Source organism: Phyllobates terribilis, unplaced genomic scaffold (genome assembly GCF_046119375.1).
Source record: "Phyllobates terribilis strain yellow unplaced genomic scaffold, ASM4611937v1 Scaffold_5__5_contigs__length_657084704, whole genome shotgun sequence".
Taxonomy (NCBI): Eukaryota; Metazoa; Chordata; class Amphibia; order Anura; family Dendrobatidae; genus Phyllobates; species Phyllobates terribilis.
The window spans coordinates 99,256,249-99,279,102 of record NW_027362765.1 but is presented as its reverse complement, the minus strand read 5'-3'; the positions used below and the strand labels follow the sequence as shown (position 1 = coordinate 99,279,102).

Here is a 22,854-nt window from a genome sequence, read left to right as displayed (position 1 = left end):
GTCTGTTTATCCAAAAGGAAGTAAAAAGGGAGAGCTAGAAAGATAGCATTGCATCACATTACAAGGCAATGCTATGCACAGTTGCTGAAGTTGAACCAAAATGAGCTTGTAATCTGGCTTCTGCAACTTTGAACATGAAAAATCCAATGAGGAGAAGAAAAGCAAAGCCAAAGAGTCCATCCCAAAATCCGACAAACAAGCAAAATGAACAAAAAACATTGAATTCAATTCTTTCTGATTTTAGAAACTGCATTAAAGAAGGGGTGCACCGGTCCTGGAGATACTGCAATACCAGGTCAATGCGTGGAGTGGACAGAGCAAGCTCTTTTTCCATCTCCCTGTTCTAAAAATCCATTTAATATATGGTCCCCAGATAGGGGACGTATCAGATATTAAACTGATAAGAACAGATACTACACTTGATCTTAGCCAAAAGGCCGAGAAGCGATAACCAGAATTGGTTTCAAACTACGGAGCCACCCAAGGATCCTGAAAAGTCCATTTGTGGAGATGAGCTCCTGGACTCCCGTTAAGAAGACATGTTGTCAACCTCTAGATCCCTTACATGCCTGCACTTTTCGGCTTGCTGCTGCTGCAATCCACGCGTTTTAGATCTGCATAACTCCACCTCTTTAAACACAGCACCTTCACCCCCTGCTGTTCCCACCCGCCTCAACACCGTTGGAAGGGAGGAGAACCAATTAAGGCGGGGGGTGGGGTGGAACGAGCAGCTGTCTACCCTTAGCAGGAGGGCTCCTGATTACATACCTCTCATGCTGCTGCTGCTGCTGGCTGTCCAGCAGCAGACTGAAGGTGGCTGCTGCTGTGCACAGGTATATAAAGGCTCAGAGCCTATTATGACACGCGCAGCCAGCGTTCCATTGCCACATTCCATCTACTGCAGGCAGGATACCTGGCTGGCTGAATGTCGCTGAGAAGCTCATAGAGACCGCCATAAGCAACAGTTTAACAGAATGCCACAGACTAATCAACCAAACTTTTTGGGTTGGGTTCTCTTTTATAGTCTGCAGGCATTAAATGAAAGAAGTCAGTGTTCCAGCAGAAGGAGACAACGTTTCAGAAAAGGCATTGTAGCAAACCAAAAAAGAAATTTTAAGCGCAGCAGAGTAACCAGCGCACATACCTGTTAGCTCAGGTGAGTTTAAAAGGCTGCTGTTGATAACAAGGGCATTTGCTAAATAGATGGTGTGTGTGCAACAATATACTGAAAGGTCAATTATATTGTGCAGCTTATCTCACCACCTGTAGTTATTTAGGTGAAAGCTCCAAAATGCTTGCCTAATATGTCTGTTTATCCAAAAGGAAGTAAAAAGGGAGAGCTAGAAAGATAGCATTGCATCACATTACATGGCAATGCAATGCACAGTTGCTGAAGTTGAACCAAAATGAGCTTGTAATCTGGCTTCTGCAACTTTGAACATGAAAAATCCAATGAGGAGAAGAAAAGCAAAGCCAAAGAGTCCATCCCAAAATCCGACAAACAAGCAAAATGAACAAAAAACATTGAATTCAATTCTTTCTGATTTTAGAAACTGCATTAAAGAAGGGGTGCACCGGTCCTGGAGATACTGCAATACCAGGTCAATGCGTGGAGTGGACAGAGCAAGCTCTTTTTCCATCTCCCTGTTCTAAAAATCCATTTAATATATGGTCCCCAGATAGGGGACGTATCAGATATTAAACTGATAAGAACAGATACTACACTTGATCTTAGCCAAAAGGCCGAGAAGCGATAACCAGAATTGGTTTCAAACTACGGAGCCACCCAAGGATCCTGAAAAGTCCATTTGTGGAGATGAGCTCCTGGACTCCCGTTAAGAAGACATGTTGTCAACCTCTAGATCCCTTACATGCCTGCACTTTTCGGCTTGCTGCTGCTGCAATCCACGCGTTTTAGATCTGCATAACTCCACCTCTTTAAACACAGCACCTTCACCCCCTGCTGTTCCCACCCGCCTCAACACCGTTGGAAGGGAGGAGAACCAATTAAGGCGGGGGGTGGGGTGGAACGAGCAGCTGTCTACCCTTAGCAGGAGGGCTCCTGATTACATACCTCTCCTGCTGCTGCTGGCTGTCCAGCAGCAGACTGAAGGTGGCTGCTGCTGTGCACAGGTATATAAAGGCTCAGAGCCTATTATGACACGCGCAGCCAGCGTTCCATTGCCACATTCCATCTACTGCAGGCAGGATACCTGGCTGGCTGAATGTCGCTGAGAAGCTCACAGAGACCGCCATAAGCAACAGTTTAACAGAATGCCACAGACTAATCAACCAAACTTTTTGGGTTGGGTTCTCTTTTATAGTCTGCAGGCATTAAATGAAAGAAGTCAGTGTTCTAGCAGAAGGAGACAACGTTTCAGAAAAGGCATTGTAGCAAACCAAAAAAGAAATTTTAAGCGCAGCAGAGTAACCAGCGCACATACCTGTTAGCTCAGGTGAGTTTAAAAGGCTGCTGTTGATAACAAGGGCATTTGCTAAATAGATGGTGTGTGTGCAACAATATACTGAAAGGTCAATTATATTGTGCAGCTTATCTCACCACCTGTAGTTATTTAGGTGAAAGCTCCAAAATGCTTGCCTAATATGTCTGTTTATCCAAAAGGAAGTAAAAAGGGAGAGCTAGAAAGATAGCATTGCATCACATTACATGGCAATGCAATGCACAGTTGCTGAAGTTGAACCAAAATGAGCTTGTAATCTGGCTTCTGCAACTTTGAACATGAAAAATCCAATGAGGAGAAGAAAAGCAAAGCCAAAGAGTCCATCCCAACATCCGACAAACAAGCAAAATGAACAAAAAACATTGAATTCAATTCTTTCTGATTTTAGAAACTGCATTAAAGAAGGGGTGCACCGGTCCTGGAGATACTGCAATACCAGGTCAATGCGTGGAGTGGACAGAGCAAGCTCTTTTTCCATCTCCCTGTTCTAAAAATCCATTTAATATATGGTCCCCAGATAGGGGACGTATCAGATATTAAACTGATAAGAACAGATACTACACTTGATCTTAGCCAAAAGGCCGAGAAGCGATAACCAGAATTGGTTTCAAACTACGGAGCCACCCAAGGATCCTGAAAAGTCCATTTGTGGAGATGAGCTCCTGGACTCCCGTTAAGAAGACATGTTGTCAACCTCTAGATCCCTTACATGCCTGCACTTTTCGGCTTGCTGCTGCTTGCAATCCACGCGTTTTAGATCTGCATAACTCCACCTCTTTAAACACAGCACCTTCACCCCCTGCTGTTCCCACCCGCCTCAACACCGTTGGAAGGGAGGAGAACCAATTAAGGCGGGGGGTGGGGTGGAACGAGCAGCTGTCTACCCTTAGCAGGAGGGCTCCTGATTACATACCTCTCCTGCTGCTGCTGCTGCTGGCTGTCCAGCAGCAGACTGAAGGTGGCTGCTGCTGTGCACAGGTATATAAAGGCTCAGAGCCTATTATGACACGCACAGCCAGCGTTCCATTGCCACATTCCATCTACTGCAGGCAGGATACCTGGCTGGCTGAATGTCGCTGAGAAGCTCACAGAGACCGCCATAAGCAACAGTTTAACAGAATGCCACAGACTAATCAACCAAACTTTTTGGGTTGGGTTCTCTTTTATAGTCTGCAGGCATTAAATGAAAGAAGTCAGTGTTCCAGCAGAAGGAGACAACGTTTCAGAAAAGGCATTGTAGCAAACCAAAAAAGAAATTTTAAGCGCAGCAGAGTAACCAGCGCACATACCTGTTAGCTCAGGTGAGTTTAAAAGGCTGCTGTTGATAACAAGGGCATTTGCTAAATAGATGGTGTGTGTGCAACAATATACTGAAAGGTCAATTATATTGTGCAGCTTATCTCACCACCTGTAGTTATTTAGGTGAAAGCTCCAAAATGCTTGCCTAATATGTCTGTTTATCCAAAAGGAAGTAAAAAGGGAGAGCTAGAAAGATAGCATTGCATCACATTACATGGCAATGCAATGCACAGTTGCTGAAGTTGAACCAAAATGAGCTTGTAATCTGGCTTCTGCAACTTTGAACATGAAAAATCCAATGAGGAGAAGAAAAGCAAAGCCAAAGAGTCCATCCCAAAATCCGACAAACAAGCAAAATGAACAAAAAACATTGAATTCAATTCTTTCTGATTTTAGAAACTGCATTAAAGAAGGGGTGCACCGGTCCTGGAGATACTGCAATACCAGGTCAATGCGTGGAGTGGACAGAGCAAGCTCTTTTTCCATCTCCCTGTTCTAAAAATCCATTTAATATATGGTCCCCAGATAGGGGACGTATCAGATATTAAACTGATAAGAACAGATACTACACTTGATCTTAGCCAAAAGGCCGAGAAGCGATAACCAGAATTGGTTTCAAACTACGGAGCCACCCAAGGATCCTGAAAAGTCCATTTGTGGAGATGAGCTCCTGGACTCCCGTTAAGAAGACATGTTGTCAACCTCTAGATCCCTTACATGCCTGCACTTTTCGGCTTGCTGCTGCTGCAATCCACGCGTTTTAGATCTGCATAACTCCACCTCTTTAAACACAGCACCTTCACCCCCTGCTGTTCCCACCCGCCTCAACACCGTTGGAAGGGAGGAGAACCAATTAAGGCGGGGGGTGGGGTGGAACGAGCAGCTGTCTACCCTTAGCAGGAGGGCTCCTGATTACATACCTCTCCTGCTGCTGCTGCTGCTGGCTGTCCAGCAGCAGACTGAAGGTGGCTGCTGCTGTGCACAGGTATATAAAGGCTCAGAGCCTATTATGACACGCGCAGCCAGCGTTCCATTGCCACATTCCATCTACTGCAGGCAGGATACCTGGCTGGCTGAATGTCGCTGAGAAGCTCACAGAGACCGCCATAAGCAACAGTTTAACAGAATGCCACAGACTAATCAACCAAACTTTTTGGGTTGGGTTCTCTTTTATAGTCTGCAGGCATTAAATGAAAGAAGTCAGTGTTCCAGCAGAAGGAGACAACGTTTCAGAAAAGGCATTGTAGCAAACCAAAAAAGAAATTTTAAGCGCAGCAGAGTAACCAGCGCACATACCTGTTAGCTCAGGTGAGTTTAAAAGGCTGCTGTTGATAACAAGGGCATTTGCTAAATAGATGGTGTGTGTTCAACAATATACTGAAAGGTCAATTATATTGTGCAGCTTATCTCACCACCTGTAGTTATTTAGGTGAAAGCTCCAAAATGCTTGCCTAATATGTCTGTTTATCCAAAAGGAAGTAAAAAGGGAGAGCTAGAAAGATAGCATTGCATCACATTACATGGCAATGCAATGCACAGTTGCTGAAGTTGAACCAAAATGAGCTTGTAATCTGGCTTCTGCAACTTTGAACATGAAAAATCCAATGAGGAGAAGAAAAGCAAAGCCAAAGAGTCCATCCCAAAATCCGACAAACAAGCAAAATGAACAAAAAACATTGAATTCAATTCTTTCTGATTTTAGAAACTGCATTAAAGAAGGGGTGCACCGGTCCTGGAGATACTGCAATACCAGGTCAATGCGTGGAGTGGACAGAGCAAGCTCTTTTTCCATCTCCCTGTTCTAAAAATCCATTTAATATATGGTCCCCAGATAGGGGACGTATCAGATATTAAACTGATAAGAACAGATTTTTTTTTTTTTTTTTTTTTAAAACCACTCAGGTTTAGATATAAGCAAACAGTTAACCAGACTTCGTCATAAGTTATACTGCCACTTCATAAACATCATTGTGGTTTCTTTATTAAAGTATTATTCAACAAAAATACAAACAAGTAATCCTATGCCAGAGACATTTCCAGAAAAAATATCAACGGTATTTAACCATATCCTGCCACTTAAGGTATTTCCACACACCTTCAGAATCTGTTCCACCACCACCACCTTCTCTTGTATCCCACAAATAGATTACATATAGTCTTGCTAAGATCAACCTAATACAATCATTTACTGTTAAATTTACTCTTTTAAACACACACAAATTTCTCACATCCCACAAGCTCTCCTGCACACACACCATAATAAACCACATCATCCTTTCTAGGCCACGACGACTAGCACCAAAACCAAACATAGCCACTCTCCAATCAATAAACTTCACACCAGCAACCCCTTTACACAGTCCACCCACACCTTTCCACACATCATACGCAAAATTAGAATCCCACATAAGGTGCCTCACCGTCTCATTCGCTCCACAACCATCCCTTGGACATACTGCAGATCTTATGAGATCTCTTTTCTTCTGAAAATCCCTCACTGGCAAAATATTATGAAGGCCCATCCATACTATATCTCGCTGTCTATTCGACACACCTTGAATGCTTAACTTCTTCCATACCCGCGCAACTTCCATAGAACGCAATCCCACCACATTACTCTCACACTCATTCACACACATCTTCCCCATCACCTTCTTAACCAACATAAAGTCTTTCATTGCAACTGCTAACAAATCATTCTTCCTCACAAACTTCTCAATCAAACCATACCACTCAGGACACTTAAAAGCAACAGGCACATTCTTATCACGCTTCACCCAATTCAGACCATACAGCATCCATCCAGCCAAATACTTACACATAAATGCCCCTTTATTATTCTTCCCAATCAAAATGACCGTAGTCTTAATAAAATGCAATGTTAGAAACACTTCAATATTCGGAAACTTCAGTCCCCCATACAAATATTGCTTAAACAAAATCTCTCTCTTAAGTCTTTCCATCCTACTGCCCCAAAAAAACACAAAAATTAGTTTCTCCACTTTTTTAATTTTCCTATAGGGCACTGGAAAAATACAAGAAACATAAAGCAAAATAGGGAGAATAACAGCCTTAATAATAAGAACCTTCCCTACCAAAGACAAAGAACGTAACTTCCAAAAATTCATCTTCCGCACAATCCGCTCACCACATTCATCCCAACTCTCATAACCTTTCAAATCATCATTAAAAAAAACTCCCAACACTTTAATTGCACCATCCACACTAGCCACACCATCCATCCTAATCCTATTGTCACCAAAACATTTAAACATGCATTTGTTCCAATTCACACGAAACGCTGACGCGCCACAAAAAAAATTCAACAACAATTTTACTCTCTCCATAGAGGCCACACTCTCACTCACCACTACTACATCATCCATATATCCTAAGACTTTCACAGTCATTCCACCACTGCCTGGCACTAGCAAACCACGCACCACTTTCTCTTTCCGAATCATACACAGCAGTGACTCAATCACACACACAAATAATACCGGTGACATGGGACAACCTTGCCTCACACCAGACCTAATACACACTTTCTCACTCAAAAACCCATTCACCAGAAATTCACTCACCACCTCCCCATACAATCCTCTCACGGCACGCACAAATTTCTCCGGAAAATCCATTCTACGCAAAACCTCAAATAGAAACACATGAGACACGCGATCAAACGCCTTTTCAAAGTCAACAGCCATCACCATACACTTCTGCTTTCTTACTTTACAATCCCACAACACATCTCTTAAAAGACACAGATTATCCGTCATACATCTACCAGGCACTGCACACACTTGATCTTTACCAATCACATCAGCTACAACCACACGCATCCGACACGCCAAAATTTTACTGAATACCTTGTAATCGGCGTTCAGAAGCGTAATTGGCCTCCAATTACTCAAACACCTTTTATCCCCTTTCTTATGGATTAAGACCACCACTCCCTCCTTCATTGAACCCGCAAGCATCCCATTCTCCCACATAAACTGACACACTTCCACTAAATCCATACCCATCACTTCCCACATCATAACATATAGCTCCACAGGCAAACCATCCTTCCCAGGCGTCACATTTTTCCTTGCACCAAACACCGCTTTCTTAACTTCCTCCTCAATCACTGCCTCACATAGACCAGAACATCCATCCTTATCCACCTTACAATCCAAAGTCTTAAGCACTTCTTCTTTCAAACTCTCATCCACCCACTTCCTGCCAAACAACTCAGCATAAAACGTGACCACTTCCTTCATTACATCCTCCCCACTCACACAAACACCATCCACATCAAAAATCTCCTCCATACCCTCCTTCTTACCATTTATTTTTTTAAAGAAATATCTTGAACACTTTTCATCTTTATCAAGATGGACCACCTTTGACCTAAAAATTATTTCCCTTCCCTTCCTCTCCAAAGTCCTCTTCAAATCCTCTCTCGCACTTCTTAACAAATCATCCACATCCACACCACACATCCTCATTTTCTCCAGCCATTCCACCCTCATCATTAAATCTTTATATTGACTCCTAACCATGGCAGCCTTTTTATAGCCCCATCGACGAAAAACTTTTGCACTTCATACTTCATCCAATCCCACCACACCAACACACTTTCAAACTTACTCTTTTGAGATTTACACCAACTATATTTTTTCTTAAAATCATTCACAATTCTCTCATCCTTAAGCAAACTCACATTCAATTTCCACACACCTCTCCCATGCACCCGCCTTAAGTCCCCTCTAAACTCACCTTTCAGGCACACATGGTCCGAAAAAGGAACTGAAAATTGAGAAAAACCATCACATATTATATTTTTAGAAAAAAACATCCTATCAATCCTAGATGTTATCCCACCCCTGTCAGCTTTATAGGTTGGTGGCGGTGGCTTCCCCAAATAAACCTCAGCAGCATCAAAAAAGAAAAAATCAGAAATAATGTTTGCCAATTTTTTTCCTGAGGCATCAACTTTCCCCTCAGTTACACAGTTAAAATCACCTGTTACTATCACAGGGATCCTACCAGGTAATTCTAAACATAATTTATCTAATAAACTTAACCTGTCTTCTTTTTTTGTAGGACCATAAATATTTATAATTTTAACTTTCCACCCCCTCCCACACACAACTGCAGAGATGCAACGACCCACCTCTATTACCTTATAACATTCAAAAACAAAATTTCTATTATTTAATACTATCCCAACTCCATCATTTTTATTCCCACTAGAGCCAGACCAGATATGCTGGCCATATGGCCAATCAGCGTCTTCCAGGGGTTCTTCTATACCACACTCCTGTAGACACATAATATCAAAAGAATGGTTATGTAAGAAGTCCAGAATCACAGATCTTCTAACTCTAGACTTTAAAAGTCTTACATTAAGGGACGCAATGTCGCAATTTGGTTTAGAGACCATTCTTTGGCTCAAAAACCAGAAACACCAGTCTCAGCAAAAAAACATGCCTTCCTTATCCTTTGTCATCTGGCGAACTCCCACTTAGCTGAAAGATAGTGGACTCCAAATTCTCCTCCAGGTAAGCCGTTGATGCAGGAGAAAGAGAAACCACTGGGTAATCCCGCTCACTCACCGGACTTGCCACGCATTGGCTACTTGATGGTTCAGACAACCGGGCCCTTTTATTCTTAGCGCGGTCCGGTTCCTCAGAAGACCTCACCCCAGTCTCAGTGAAGTCTCCTTGACCTCCAGCTCCCTCTTCATCCATACTTTCACTGCTCCAACTGAGAGCCGGGTCCCCTGGGATTTCCAAGGCTCCCTCACGTTCTTCACAAAAGGAGTCAATGAAACCCCCCTGATAGGAAGAAATGTCCATCTCAGCTGCCAGAACCTCTTCCACTCTCCCGGGCTCCACCAGTAGGTCAGCAGACGCCCTCACTGGAGCAGTCTCCACACGCTGTTCCACTACCTTCACCCTGGAAGAAACTGCGGCCTCAGGTGCCACACTCTTAGGCCTCGGAGAGTTCGAGACCACCTCAGAGTATGCCCTTGCCTTGCCCTCGTTCGCACGACGAGTACAATCCTTAAAGGCATGCCCCTCCATACCACAAGCATTGCAAACAATTGGATTGGTACAGTCCTTAGCAACATGCCCACTTTGGTTGCACTTGGAGCAAACAGGCACAGCAGTACAAACCTCTTGTAAGTGTCCGTACTTCTTACATTTCCTGCAAAAAACTGGGGCCTCAGGAAAGAAGAGAATACCCCTATCTCTCCCGATAGAGAAACTTTGGGGAGGGTAATGAACACCTCCAGGCTCCGAAGAACTTTCCCCAAATCTGACAAAATATCTGTATTTGCCAGTCCATAAGTTCTCCTCGTTCATGATTTTGTGACTGTTGCTCACAAAGTCACAATGCCTCTTAAGAAAAGTCGCAATGTCATGTTCGTGCACAAAGGGATTATACATAAATATGACTAGGGGAACATCACCTTTGGAGTACAAGACTGTAAAAGTCAAACCATGCAAGGTTGGATTCTTCTCCTGCTCCCTCAACTTCTTATACAGGTTCCGGCAAGCCGCCATAGATTGCAGCACCAAGACATACCGTCCTTCTTTCCGGGATTCCTGCAGGCAGACGATGTTTTCTCTTGTCACTTCCAGGATTTTGAAGATCACCTCGTGCACCATATATGACAGATTGAAACGCTCTCTGACAGCAGCATCAACTTCAATGCGGAATGCATTGCGATCCCGATTGTCATCGGTCCCAGCATAGCGTATCTTCACGCCCATTATGATCACTCTCTCGTTCCTCCTCGTTCTCCCCCTAAAGCAGCAACCGGCTTAAGCCATCAAGATGGCGATGCCGGAAGGCCAAGGGAAAACACTCAAGGACCCCAGACAAGACACTTGGTCTTAGCCAAAAGGCCGAGAAGCGATAACCAGAATTGGTTTCAAACTACGGAGCCACCCAAGGATCCTGAAAAGTCCATTTGTGGAGATGAGCTCCTGGACTCCCGTTAAGAAGACATGTTGTCAACCTCTAGATCCCTTACATGCCTGCACTTTTCGGCTTGCTGCTGCTGCAATCCACGCGTTTTAGATCTGCATAACTCCACCTCTTTAAACACAGCACCTTCACCCCCTGCTGTTCCCACCCGCCTCAACACCGTTGGAAGGGAGGAGAACCAATTAAGGCGGGGGGTGGGGTGGAACGAGCAGCTGTCTACCCTTAGCAGGAGGGCTCCTGATTACATACCTCTCCTGCTGCTGCTGCTGCTGGCTGTCCAGCAGCAGACTGAAGGTGGCTGCTGCTGTGCACAGGTATATAAAGGCTCAGAGCCTATTATGACACGCGCAGCCAGCGTTCCATTGCCACATTCCATCTACTGCAGGCAGGATACCTGGCTGGCTGAATGTCGCTGAGAAGCTCACAGAGACCGCCATAAGCAACAGTTTAACAGAATGCCACAGACTAATCAACCAAACTTTTTGGGTTGGGTTCTCTTTTATAGTCTGCAGGCATTAAATGAAAGAAGTCAGTGTTCCAGCAGAAGGAGACAACGTTTCAGAAAAGGCATTGTAGCAAACCAAAAAAGAAATTTTAAGCGCAGCAGAGTAACCAGCGCACATACCTGTTAGCTCAGGTGAGTTTAAAAGGCTGCTGTTGATAACAAGGGCATTTGCTAAATAGATGGTGTGTGTGCAACAATATACTGAAAGGTCAATTATATTGTGCAGCTTATCTCACCACCTGTAGTTATTTAGGTGAAAGCTCCAAAATGCTTGCCTAATATGTCTGTTTATCCAAAAGGAAGTAAAAAGGGAGAGCTAGAAAGATAGCATTGCATCACATTACATGGCAATGCAATGCACAGTTGCTGAAGTTGAACCAAAATGAGCTTGTAATCTGGCTTCTGCAACTTTGAACATGAAAAATCCAATGAGGAGAAGAAAAGCAAAGCCAAAGAGTCCATCCCAAAATCCGACAAACAAGCAAAATGAACAAAAAACATTGAATTCAATTCTTTCTGATTTTAGAAACTGCATTAAAGAAGGGGTGCACCGGTCCTGGAGATACTGCAATACCAGGTCAATGCGTGGAGTGGACAGAGCAAGCTCTTTTTCCATCTCCCTGTTCTAAAAATCCATTTAATATATGGTCCCCAGATAGGGGACGTATCAGATATTAAACTGATAAGAACAGATACTACACTTGATCTTAGCCAAAAGGCCGAGAAGCGATAACCAGAATTGGTTTCAAACTACGGAGCCACCCAAGGATCCTGAAAAGTCCATTTGTGGAGATGAGCTCCTGGACTCCCGTTAAGAAGACATGTTGTCAACCTCTAGATCCCTTACATGCCTGCACTTTTCGGCTTGCTGCTGCTGCAATCCACGCGTTTTAGATCTGCATAACTCCACCTCTTTAAACACAGCACCTTCACCCCCTGCTGTTCCCACCCGCCTCAACACCGTTGGAAGGGAGGAGAACCAATTAAGGCGGGGGGTGGGGTGGAACGAGCAGCTGTCTACCCTTAGCAGGAGGGCTCCTGATTACATACCTCTCCTGCTGCTGCTGCTGCTGGCTGTCCAGCAGCAGACTGAAGGTGGCTGCTGCTGTGCACAGGTATATAAAGGCTCAGAGCCTATTATGACACGCGCAGCCAGCGTTCCATTGCCACATTCCATCTACTGCAGGCAGGATACCTGGCTGGCTGAATGTCGCTGAGAAGCTCACAGAGACCGCCATAAGCAACAGTTTAACAGAATGCCACAGACTAATCAACCAAACTTTTTGGGTTGGGTTCTCTTTTATAGTCTGCAGGCATTAAATGAAAGAAGTCAGTGTTCCAGCAGAAGGAGACAACGTTTCAGAAAAGGCATTGTAGCAAACCAAAAAAGAAATTTTAAGCGCAGCAGAGTAACCAGCGCACATACCTGTTAGCTCAGGTGAGTTTAAAAGGCTGCTGTTGATAACAAGGGCATTTGCTAAATAGATGGTGTGTGTGCAACAATATACTGAAAGGTCAATTATATTGTGCAGCTTATCTCACCACCTGTAGTTATTTAGGTGAAAGCTCCAAAATGCTTGCCTAATATGTCTGTTTATCCAAAAGGAAGTAAAAAGGGAGAGCTAGAAAGATAGCATTGCATCACATTACATGGCAATGCAATGCACAGTTGCTGAAGTTGAACCAAAATGAGCTTGTAATCTGGCTTCTGCAACTTTGAACATGAAAAATCCAATGAGGAGAAGAAAAGCAAAGCCAAAGAGTCCATCCCAAAATCCGACAAACAAGCAAAATGAACAAAAAACATTGAATTCAATTCTTTCTGATTTTAGAAACTGCATTAAAGAAGGGGTGCACCGGTCCTGGAGATACTGCAATACCAGGTCAATGCGTGGAGTGGACAGAGCAAGCTCTTTTTCCATCTCCCTGTTCTAAAAATCCATTTAATATATGGTCCCCAGATAGGGGACGTATCAGATATTAAACTGATAAGAACAGATACTACACTTGATCTTAGCCAAAAGGCCGAGAAGCGATAACCAGAATTGGTTTCAAACTACGGAGCCACCCAAGGATCCTGAAAAGTCCATTTGTGGAGATGAGCTCCTGGACTCCCGTTAAGAAGACATGTTGTCAACCTCTAGATCCCTTACATGCCTGCACTTTTCGGCTTGCTGCTGCTGCAATCCACGCGTTTTAGATCTGCATAACTCCACCTCTTTAAACACAGCACCTTCACCCCCTGCTGTTCCCACCCGCCTCAACACCGTTGGAAGGGAGGAGAACCAATTAAGGCGGGGGGTGGTGTGGAACGAGCAGCTGTCTACCCTTAGCAGGAGGGCTCCTGATTACATACCTCTCCTGCTGCTGCTGCTGCTGGCTGTCCAGCAGCAGACTGAAGGTGGCTGCTGCTGTGCACAGGTATATAAAGGCTCAGAGCCTATTATGACACGCGCAGCCAGCGTTCCATTGCCACATTCCATCTACTGCAGGCAGGATACCTGGCTGGCTGAATGTCGCTGAGAAGCTCACAGAGACCGCCATAAGCAACAGTTTAACAGAATGCCACAGACTAATCAACCAAACTTTTTGGGTTGGGTTCTCTTTTATAGTCTGCAGGCATTAAATGAAGGAAGTCAGTGTTCCAGCAGAAGGAGACAACGTTTCAGAAAAGGCATTGTAGCAAACCAAAAAAGAAATTTTAAGCGCAGCAGAGTAACCAGCGCACATACCTGTTAGCTCAGGTGAGTTTAAAAGGCTGCTGTTGATAACAAGGGCATTTGCTAAATAGATGGTGTGTGTGCAACAATATACTGAAAGGTCAATTATATTGTGCAGCTTATCTCACCACCTGTAGTTATTTAGGTGAAAGCTCCAAAATGCTTGCCTAATATGTCTGTTTATCCAAAAGGAAGTAAAAAGGGAGAGCTAGAAAGATAGCATTGCATCACATTACATGGCAATGCAATGCACAGTTGCTGAAGTTGAACCAAAATGAGCTTGTAATCTGGCTTCTGCAACTTTGAACATGAAAAATCCAATGAGGAGAAGAAAAGCAAAGCCAAAGAGTCCATCCCAAAATCCGACAAACAAGCAAAATGAACAAAAAACATTGAATTCAATTCTTTCTGATTTTAGAAACTGCATTAAAGAAGGGGTGCACCGGTCCTGGAGATACTGCAATACCAGGTCAATGCGTGGAGTGGACAGAGCAAGCTCTTTTTCCATCTCCCTGTTCTAAAAATCCATTTAATATATGGTCCCCAGATAGGGGACGTATCAGATATTAAACTGATAAGAACAGATACTACACTTGATCTTAGCCAAAAGGCCGAGAAGCGATAACCAGAATTGGTTTCAAACTACGGAGCCACCCAAGGATCCTGAAAAGTCCATTTGTGGAGATGAGCTCCTGGACTCCCGTTAAGAAGACATGTTGTCAACCTCTAGATCCCTTACATGCCTGCACTTTTCGACTTGCTGCTGCTGCAATCCACGCGTTTTAGATCTGCATAACTCCACCTCTTTAAACACAGCACCTTCACCCCCTGCTGTTCCCACCCGCCTCAACACCGTTGGAAGGGAGGAGAACCAATTAAGGCGGGGGGTGGGGTGGAACGAGCAGCTGTCTACCCTTAGCAGGAGGGCTCCTGATTACATACCTCTCCTGCTGCTGCTGCTGCTGGCTGTCCAGCAGCAGACTGAAGGTGGCTGCTGCTGTGCACAGGTATATAAAGGCTCAGAGCCTATTATGACACGCGCAGCCAGCGTTCCATTGCCACATTCCATCTACTGCAGGCAGGATACCTGGCTGGCTGAATGTCGCTGAGAAGCTCACAGAGACCGCCATAAGCAACAGTTTAACAGAATGCCACAGACTAATCAACCAAACTTTTTGGGTTGGGTTCTCTTTTATAGTCTGCAGGCATTAAATGAAAGAAGTCAGTGTTCCAGCAGAAGGAGACAACGTTTCAGAAAAGGCATTGTAGCAAACCAAAAAAGAAATTTTAAGCGCAGCAGAGTAACCAGCGCACATACCTGTTAGCTCAGGTGAGTTTAAAAGGCTGCTGTTGATAACAAGGGCATTTGCTAAATAGATGGTGTGTGTGCAACAATATACTGAAAGGTCAATTATATTGTGCAGCTTATCTCACCACCTGTAGTTATTTAGGTGAAAGCTCCAAAATGCTTGCCTAATATGTCTGTTTATCCAAAAGGAAGTAAAAAGGGAGAGCTAGAAAGATAGCATTGCATCACATTACATGGCAATGCAATGCACAGTTGCTGAAGTTGAACCAAAATGAGCTTGTAATCTGGCTTCTGCAACTTTGAACATGAAAAATCCAATGAGGAGAAGAAAAGCAAAGCCAAAGAGTCCATCCCAAAATCCGACAAACAAGCAAAATGAACAAAAAACATTGAATTCAATTCTTTCTGATTTTAGAAACTGCATTAAAGAAGGGGTGCACCGGTCCTGGAGATACTGCAATACCAGGTCAATGCGTGGAGTGGACAGAGCAAGCTCTTTTTCCATCTCCCTGTTCTAAAAATCCATTTAATATATGGTCCCCAGATAGGGGACGTATCAGATATTAAACTGATAAGAACAGATACTACACTTGATCTTAGCCAAAAGGCCGAGAAGCGATAACCAGAATTGGTTTCAAACTACGGAGCCACCCAAGGATCCTGAAAAGTCCATTTGTGGAGATGAGCTCCTGGACTCCCGTTAAGAAGACATGTTGTCAACCTCTAGATCCCTTACATGCCTGCACTTTTCGGCTTGCTGCTGCTGCAATCCACGCGTTTTAGATCTGCATAACTCCACCTCTTTAAACACAGCACCTTCACCCCCTGCTGTTCCCACCCGCCTCAACACCGTTGGAAGGGAGGAGAACCAATTAAGGCGGGGGGTGGGGTGGAACGAGCAGCTGTCTACCCTTAGCAGGAGGGCTCCTGATTACATACCTCTCCTGCTGCTGCTGCTGCTGGCTGTCCAGCAGCAGACTGAAGGTGGCTGCTGCTGTGCACAGGTATATAAAGGCTCAGAGCCTATTATGACACGCGCAGCCAGCGTTCCATTGCCACATTCCATCTACTGCAGGCAGGATACCTGGCTGGCTGAATGTCGCTGAGAAGCTCACAGAGACCGCCATAAGCAACAGTTTAACAGAATGCCACAGACTAATCAACCAAACTTTTTGGGTTGGGTTCTCTTTTATAGTCTGCAGGCATTAAATGAAAGAAGTCAGTGTTCCAGCAGAAGGAGACAACGTTTCAGAAAAGGCATTGTAGCAAACCAAAAAAGAAATTTTAAGCGCAGCAGAGTAACCGGCGCACATACCTGTTAGCTCAGGTGAGTTTAAAAGGCTGCTGTTGATAACAAGGGCATTTGCTAAATAGATGGTGTGTGTGCAACAATATACTGAAAGGTCAATTATATTGTGCAGCTTATCTCACCACCTGTAGTTATTTAGGTGAAAGCTCCAAAATGCTTGCCTAATATGTCTGTTTATCCAAAAGGAAGTAAAAAGGGAGAGCTAGAAAGATAGCATTGCATCACATTACATGGCAATGCAATGCACAGTTGCTGAAGTTGAACCAAAATGAGCTTGTAATCTGGCTTCTGCAACTTTGAACATGAAAAATCCAATGAGGAGAAGAAAAGCAAAGCCAAAGAGTCCATCCCAAAATCCGACAAACAAGCAAAATGAACAAAAAACATTGAATTCAATTCTTTCTGATTTTAGAAACTGCATTAAAGAAGGGGTGCACCGGTCCTGGAGATACTGCAATACCAGGTCAATGCGTGGAGTGGACAGAGCAAGCGCTTTTTCCATCTCCCTGTTCTAAAAATCCATTTAATATATGGTCCCCAGATAGGGGACGTATCAGATATTAAACTGATAAGAACAGATACTACACTTGATCTTAGCCAAAAGGCCGAGAAGCGATAACCAGAATTGGTTTCAAACTACGGAGCCACCCAAGGATCCTGAAAAGTCCATTTGTGGAGATGAGCTCCTGGACTCCCGTTAAGAAGACATGTTGTCAACCTCTAGATCCCTTACATGCCTGCACTTTTCGGCTTGCTGCTGCTGCAATCCACGCGTTTTAGATCTGCATAACTCCACCTCTTTAAACACAGCACCTTCACCCCCTGCTGTTCCCACCCGCCTCAACACCGTTGGAAGGGAGGAGAACCAATTAAGGCGGGGGGTGGGGTGGAACGAGCAGCTGTCTACCCTTAGCAGGAGGGCTCCTGATTACATACCTCTCCTGCTGCTGCTGCTGCTGGCTGTCCAGCAGCAGACTGAAGGTGGCTGCTGCTGTGCACAGGTATATAAAGGCTCAGAGCCTATTATGACACGCGCAGCCAGCGTTCCATTGCCACATTCCATCTACTGCAGGCAGGATACCTGGCTGGCTGAATGTCGCTGAGAAGCTCACAGAGACCGCCATAAGCAACAGTTTAACAGAATGCCACAGACTAATCAACCAAACTTTTTGGGTTGGGTTCTCTTTTATAGTCTGCAGGCATTAAATGAAAGAAGTCAGTGTTCCAGCAGAAGGAGACAACGTTTCAGAAAAGGCATTGTAGCAAACCAAAAAAGAAATTTTAAGCGCAGCAGAGTAACCAGCGCACATACCTGTTAGCTCAGGTGAGTTTAAAAGGCTGCTGTTGATAACAAGGGCATTTGCTAAATAGATGGTGTGTGTGCAACAATATACTGAAAGGTCAATTATATTGTGCAGCTTATCTCACCACCTGTAGTTATTTAGGTGAAAGCTCCAAAATGCTTGCCTAATATGTCTGTTTATCCAAAAGGAAGTAAAAAGGGAGAGCTAGAAAGATAGCATTGCATCACATTACATGGCAATGCAATGCACAGTTGCTGAAGTTGAACCAAAATGAGCTTGTAATCTGGCTTCTGCAACTTTGAACATGAAAAATCCAATGAGGAGAAGAAAAGCAAAGCCAAAGAGTCCATCCCAAAATCCGACAAACAAGCAAAATGAACAAAAAACATTGAATTCAATTCTTTCTGATTTTAGAAACTGCATTAAAGAAGGGGTGCACCGGTCCTGGAGATACTGCAATACCAGGTCAATGCGTGGAGTGGACAGAGCAAGCTCTTTTTCCATCTCCCTGTTCTAAAAATCCATTTAATATATGGTCCCCAGATAGGGGACGTATCAGATATTAAACTGATAAGAACAGATACTACACTTGATCTTAGCCAAAAGGCCGAGAAGCGATAACCAGAATTGGTTTCAAACTACGGAGCCACCCAAGGATCCTGAAAAGTCCATTTGTGGAGATGAGCTCCTGGACTCCCGTTAAGAAGACATGTTGTCAACCTCTAGATCCCTTACATGCCTGCACTTTTCGGCTTGCTGCTGCTGCAATCCACGCGTTTTAGATCTGCATAACTCCACCTCTTTAAACACAGCACCTTCACCCCCTGCTGTTCCCACCCGCCTCAACACCATTGGAAGGGAGGAGAACCAATTAAGGCGGGGGGTGGGGTGGAACGAGCAGCTGTCTACCCTTAGCAGGAGGGCTCCTGATTACATACCTCTCCTGCTGCTGCTGCTGCTGGCTGTCCAGCAGCAGACTGAAGGTGGCTGCTGCTGTGCACAGGTATATAAAGGCTCAGAGCCTATTATGACACGCGCAGCCAGCGTTCCATTGCCACATTCCATCTACTGCAGGCAGGATACCTGGCTGGCTGAATGTCGCTGAGAAGCTCACAGAGACCGCCATAAGCAACAGTTTAACAGAATGCCACAGACTAATCAACCAAACTTTTTGGGTTGGGTTCTCTTTTATAGTCTGCAGGCATTAAATGAAAGAAGTCAGTGTTCCAGCAGAAGGAGACAACGTTTCAGAAAAGGCATTGTAGCAAACCAAAAAAGAAATTTTAAGCGCAGCAGAGTAACCGGCGCACATACCTGTTAGCTCAGGTGAGTTTAAAAGGCTGCTGTTGATAACAAGGGCATTTGCTAAATAGATGGTGTGTGTGCAACAATATACTGAAAGGTCAATTATATTGTGCAGCTTATCTCACCACCTGTAGTTATTTAGGTGAAAGCTCCAAAATGCTTGCCTAATATGTCTGTTTATCCAAAAGGAAGTAAAAAGGGAGAGCTAGAAAGATAGCATTGCATCACATTACATGGCAATGCAATGCACAGTTGCTGAAGTTGAACCAAAATGAGCTTGTAATCTGGCTTCTGCAACTTTGAACATGAAAAATCCAATGAGGAGAAGAAAAGCAAAGCCAAAGAGTCCATCCCAAAATCCGACAAACAAGCAAAATGAACAAAAAACATTGAATTCAATTCTTTCTGATTTTAGAAACTGCATTAAAGAAGGGGTGCACCGGTCCTGGAGATACTGCAATACCAGGTCAATGCGTGGAGTGGACAGAGCAAGCGCTTTTTCCATCTCCCTGTTCTAAAAATCCATTTAATATATGGTCCCCAGATAGGGGACGTATCAGATATTAAACTGATAAGAACAGATACTACACTTGATCTTAGCCAAAAGGCCGAGAAGCGATAACCAGAATTGGTTTCAAACTACGGAGCCACCCAAGGATCCTGAAAAGTCCATTTGTGGAGATGAGCTCCTGGACTCCCGTTAAGAAGACATGTTGTCAACCTCTAGATCCCTTACATGCCTGCACTTTTCGGCTTGCTGCTGCTGCAATCCACGCGTTTTAGATCTGCATAACTCCACCTCTTTAAACACAGCACCTTCACCCCCTGCTGTTCCCACCCGCCTCAACACCGTTGGAAGGGAGGAGAACCAATTAAGGCGGGGGGTGGGGTGGAACGAGCAGCTGTCTACCCTTAGCAGGAGGGCTCCTGATTACATACCTCTCCTGCTGCTGCTGCTGCTGGCTGTCCAGCAGCAGACTGAAGGTGGCTGCTGCTGTGCACAGGTATATAAAGGCTCAGAGCCTATTATGACACGCGCAGCCAGCGTTCCATTGCCACATTCCATCTACTGCAGGCAGGATACCTGGCTGGCTGAATGTCGCTGAGAAGCTCACAGAGACCGCCATAAGCAACAGTTTAACAGAATGCCACAGACTAATCAACCAAACTTTTTGGGTTGGGTTCTCTTTTATAGTCTGCAGGCATTAAATGAAAGAAGTCAGTGTTCCAGCAGAAGGAGACAACGTTTCAGAAAAGGCATTGTAGCAAACCAAAAAAGAAATTTTAAGCGCAGCAGAGTAACCAGCGCACATACCTGTTAGCTCAGGTGAGTTTAAAAGGCTGCTGTTGATAACAAGGGCATTTGCTAAATAGATGGTGTGTGTGCAACAATATACTGAAAGGTCAATTATATTGTGCAGCTTATCTCACCACCTGTAGTTATTTAGGTGAAAGCTCCAAAATGCTTGCCTAATATGTCTGTTTATCCAAAAGGAAGTAAAAAGGGAGAGCTAGAAAGATAGCATTGCATCACATTACATGGCAATGCAATGCACAGTTGCTGAAGTTGAACCAAAATGAGCTTGTAATCTGGCTTCTGCAACTTTGAACATGAAAAATCCAATGAGGAGAAGAAAAGCAAAGCCAAAGAGTCCATCCCAAAATCCGACAAACAAGCAAAATGAACAAAAAACATTGAATTCAATTCTTTCTGATTTTAGAAACTGCATTAAAGAAGGGGTGCACCGGTCCTGGAGATACTGCAATACCAGGTCAATGCGTGGAGTGGACAGAGCAAGCTCTTTTTCCATCTCCCTGTTCTAAAAATCCATTTAATATATGGTCCCCAGATAGGGGACGTATCAGATATTAAACTGATAAGAACAGATACTACACTTGATCTTAGCCAAAAGGCCGAGAAGCGATAACCAGAATTGGTTTCAAACTACGGAGCCACCCAAGGATCCTGAAAAGTCCATTTGTGGAGATGAGCTCCTGGACTCCCGTTAAGAAGACATGTTGTCAACCTCTAGATCCCTTACATGCCTGCACTTTTCGGCTTGCTGCTGCTGCAATCCACGCGTTTTAGATCTGCATAACTCCACCTCTTTAAACACAGCACCTTCACCCCCTGCTGTTCCCACCCGCCTCAACACCGTTGGAAGGGAGGAGAACCAATTAAGGCGGGGGGTGGGGTGGAACGAGCAGCTGTCTACCCTTAGCAGGAGGGCTCCTGATTACATACCTCTCCTGCTGCTGCTGCTGCTGGCTGTCCAGCAGCAGACTGAAGGTGGCTGCTGCTGTGCACAGGTATATAAAGGCTCAGAGCCTATTATGACACGCGCAGCCAGCGTTCCATTGCCACATTCCATCTACTGCAGGCAGGATACCTGGCTGGCTGAATGTCGCTGAGAAGCTCACAGAGACCGCCATAAGCAACAGTTTAACAGAATGCCACAGACTAATCAACCAAACTTTTTGGGTTGGGTTCTCTTTTATAGTCTGCAGGCATTAAATGAAAGAAGTCAGTGTTCCAGCAGAAGGAGACAACGTTTCAGAAAAGGCATTGTAGCAAACCAAAAAAGAAATTTTAAGCGCAGCAGAGTAACCAGCGCACATACCTGTTAGCTCAGGTGAGTTTAAAAGGCTGCTGTTGATAACAAGGGCATTTGCTAAATAGATGGTGTGTGTGCAACAATATACTGAAAGGTCAATTATATTGTGCAGCTTATCTCACCACCTGTAGTTATTTAGGTGAAAGCTCCAAAATGCTTGCCTAATATGTCTGTTTATCCAAAAGGAAGTAAAAAGGGAGAGCTAGAAAGATAGCATTGCATCACATTACATGGCAATGCAATGCACAGTTGCTGAAGTTGAACCAAAATGAGCTTGTAATCTGGCTTCTGCAACTTTGAACATGAAAAATCCAATGAGGAGAAGAAAAGCAAAGCCAAAGAGTCCATCCCAAAATCCGACAAACAAGCAAAATGAACAAAAAACATTGAATTCAATTCTTTCTGATTTTAGAAACTGCATTAAAGAAGGGGTGCACCGGTCCTGGAGATACTGCAATACCAGGTCAATGCGTGGAGTGGACAGAGCAAGCTCTTTTTCCATCTCCCTGTTCTAAAAATCCATTTAATATATGGTCCCCAGATAGGGGACGTATCAGATATTAAACTGATAAGAACAGATACTACACTTGATCTTAGCCAAAAGGCCGAGAAGCGATAACCAGAATTGGTTTCAAACTACGGAGCCACCCAAGGATCCTGAAAAGTCCATTTGTGGAGATGAGCTCCTGGACTCCCGTTAAGAAGACATGTTGTCAACCTCTAGATCCCTTACATGCCTGCACTTTTCGGCTTGCTGCTGCTGCAATCCACGCGTTTTAGATCTGCATAACTCCACCTCTTTAAACACAGCACCTTCACCCCCTGCTGTTCCCACCCGCCTCAACACCGTTGGAAGGGAGGAGAACCAATTAAGGCGGGGGGTGGGGTGGAACGAGCAGCTGTCTACCCTTAGCAGGAGGGCTCCTGATTACATACCTCTCCTGCTGCTGCTGCTGCTGGCTGTCCAGCAGCAGACTGAAGGTGGCTGCTGCTGTGCACAGGTATATAAAGGCTCAGAGCCTATTATGACACGCGCAGCCAG

General features: G+C 44.4%; 14 non-coding genes across 14 annotated transcripts; all 14 read right to left on the bottom strand.

The window, feature by feature from the left end:
* Positions 1–258: 258 nt before the first annotated feature.
* LOC141274239 (U2 spliceosomal RNA) lies at positions 259–449 on the bottom strand. The gene has a single exon (XR_012322523.1). It is a non-coding gene; the product is annotated as a U2 spliceosomal RNA (small nuclear RNA).
* A 1,115-nt stretch (positions 450–1,564) lies between these two features.
* On the bottom strand, positions 1,565–1,755 carry LOC141274237 (U2 spliceosomal RNA). The gene has a single exon (XR_012322521.1). It is a non-coding gene; the product is annotated as a U2 spliceosomal RNA (small nuclear RNA).
* Positions 1,756–2,864: 1,109 nt separating this feature from the next.
* LOC141274236 (U2 spliceosomal RNA) lies at positions 2,865–3,055 on the bottom strand. The gene has a single exon (XR_012322520.1). It is a non-coding gene; the product is annotated as a U2 spliceosomal RNA (small nuclear RNA).
* Positions 3,056–4,171: 1,116 nt separating this feature from the next.
* LOC141274234 (U2 spliceosomal RNA) lies at positions 4,172–4,362 on the bottom strand. The gene has a single exon (XR_012322519.1). It is a non-coding gene; the product is annotated as a U2 spliceosomal RNA (small nuclear RNA).
* A 1,115-nt stretch (positions 4,363–5,477) lies between these two features.
* On the bottom strand, positions 5,478–5,660 carry LOC141150563 (U2 spliceosomal RNA). Its single transcript, XR_012246730.1, has one exon. It is a non-coding gene; the product is annotated as a U2 spliceosomal RNA (small nuclear RNA).
* Positions 5,661–11,790: 6,130 nt separating this feature from the next.
* LOC141274233 (U2 spliceosomal RNA) lies at positions 11,791–11,981 on the bottom strand. The gene has a single exon (XR_012322518.1). It is a non-coding gene; the product is annotated as a U2 spliceosomal RNA (small nuclear RNA).
* A 1,115-nt stretch (positions 11,982–13,096) lies between these two features.
* LOC141274232 (U2 spliceosomal RNA) lies at positions 13,097–13,287 on the bottom strand. Its single transcript, XR_012322517.1, has one exon. It is a non-coding gene; the product is annotated as a U2 spliceosomal RNA (small nuclear RNA).
* A 1,115-nt stretch (positions 13,288–14,402) lies between these two features.
* On the bottom strand, positions 14,403–14,593 carry LOC141274231 (U2 spliceosomal RNA). Its single transcript, XR_012322516.1, has one exon. It is a non-coding gene; the product is annotated as a U2 spliceosomal RNA (small nuclear RNA).
* A 1,115-nt stretch (positions 14,594–15,708) lies between these two features.
* LOC141274230 (U2 spliceosomal RNA) lies at positions 15,709–15,899 on the bottom strand. The gene has a single exon (XR_012322515.1). It is a non-coding gene; the product is annotated as a U2 spliceosomal RNA (small nuclear RNA).
* A 1,115-nt stretch (positions 15,900–17,014) lies between these two features.
* LOC141149854 (U2 spliceosomal RNA) lies at positions 17,015–17,205 on the bottom strand. The gene has a single exon (XR_012246136.1). It is a non-coding gene; the product is annotated as a U2 spliceosomal RNA (small nuclear RNA).
* Positions 17,206–18,320: 1,115 nt separating this feature from the next.
* On the bottom strand, positions 18,321–18,511 carry LOC141274229 (U2 spliceosomal RNA). The gene has a single exon (XR_012322514.1). It is a non-coding gene; the product is annotated as a U2 spliceosomal RNA (small nuclear RNA).
* A 1,115-nt stretch (positions 18,512–19,626) lies between these two features.
* LOC141149852 (U2 spliceosomal RNA) lies at positions 19,627–19,817 on the bottom strand. Its single transcript, XR_012246134.1, has one exon. It is a non-coding gene; the product is annotated as a U2 spliceosomal RNA (small nuclear RNA).
* A 1,115-nt stretch (positions 19,818–20,932) lies between these two features.
* LOC141274228 (U2 spliceosomal RNA) lies at positions 20,933–21,123 on the bottom strand. The gene has a single exon (XR_012322513.1). It is a non-coding gene; the product is annotated as a U2 spliceosomal RNA (small nuclear RNA).
* Positions 21,124–22,238: 1,115 nt separating this feature from the next.
* LOC141274227 (U2 spliceosomal RNA) lies at positions 22,239–22,429 on the bottom strand. The gene has a single exon (XR_012322512.1). It is a non-coding gene; the product is annotated as a U2 spliceosomal RNA (small nuclear RNA).
* Between the last annotated feature and the right edge of the window lie 425 nt (positions 22,430–22,854).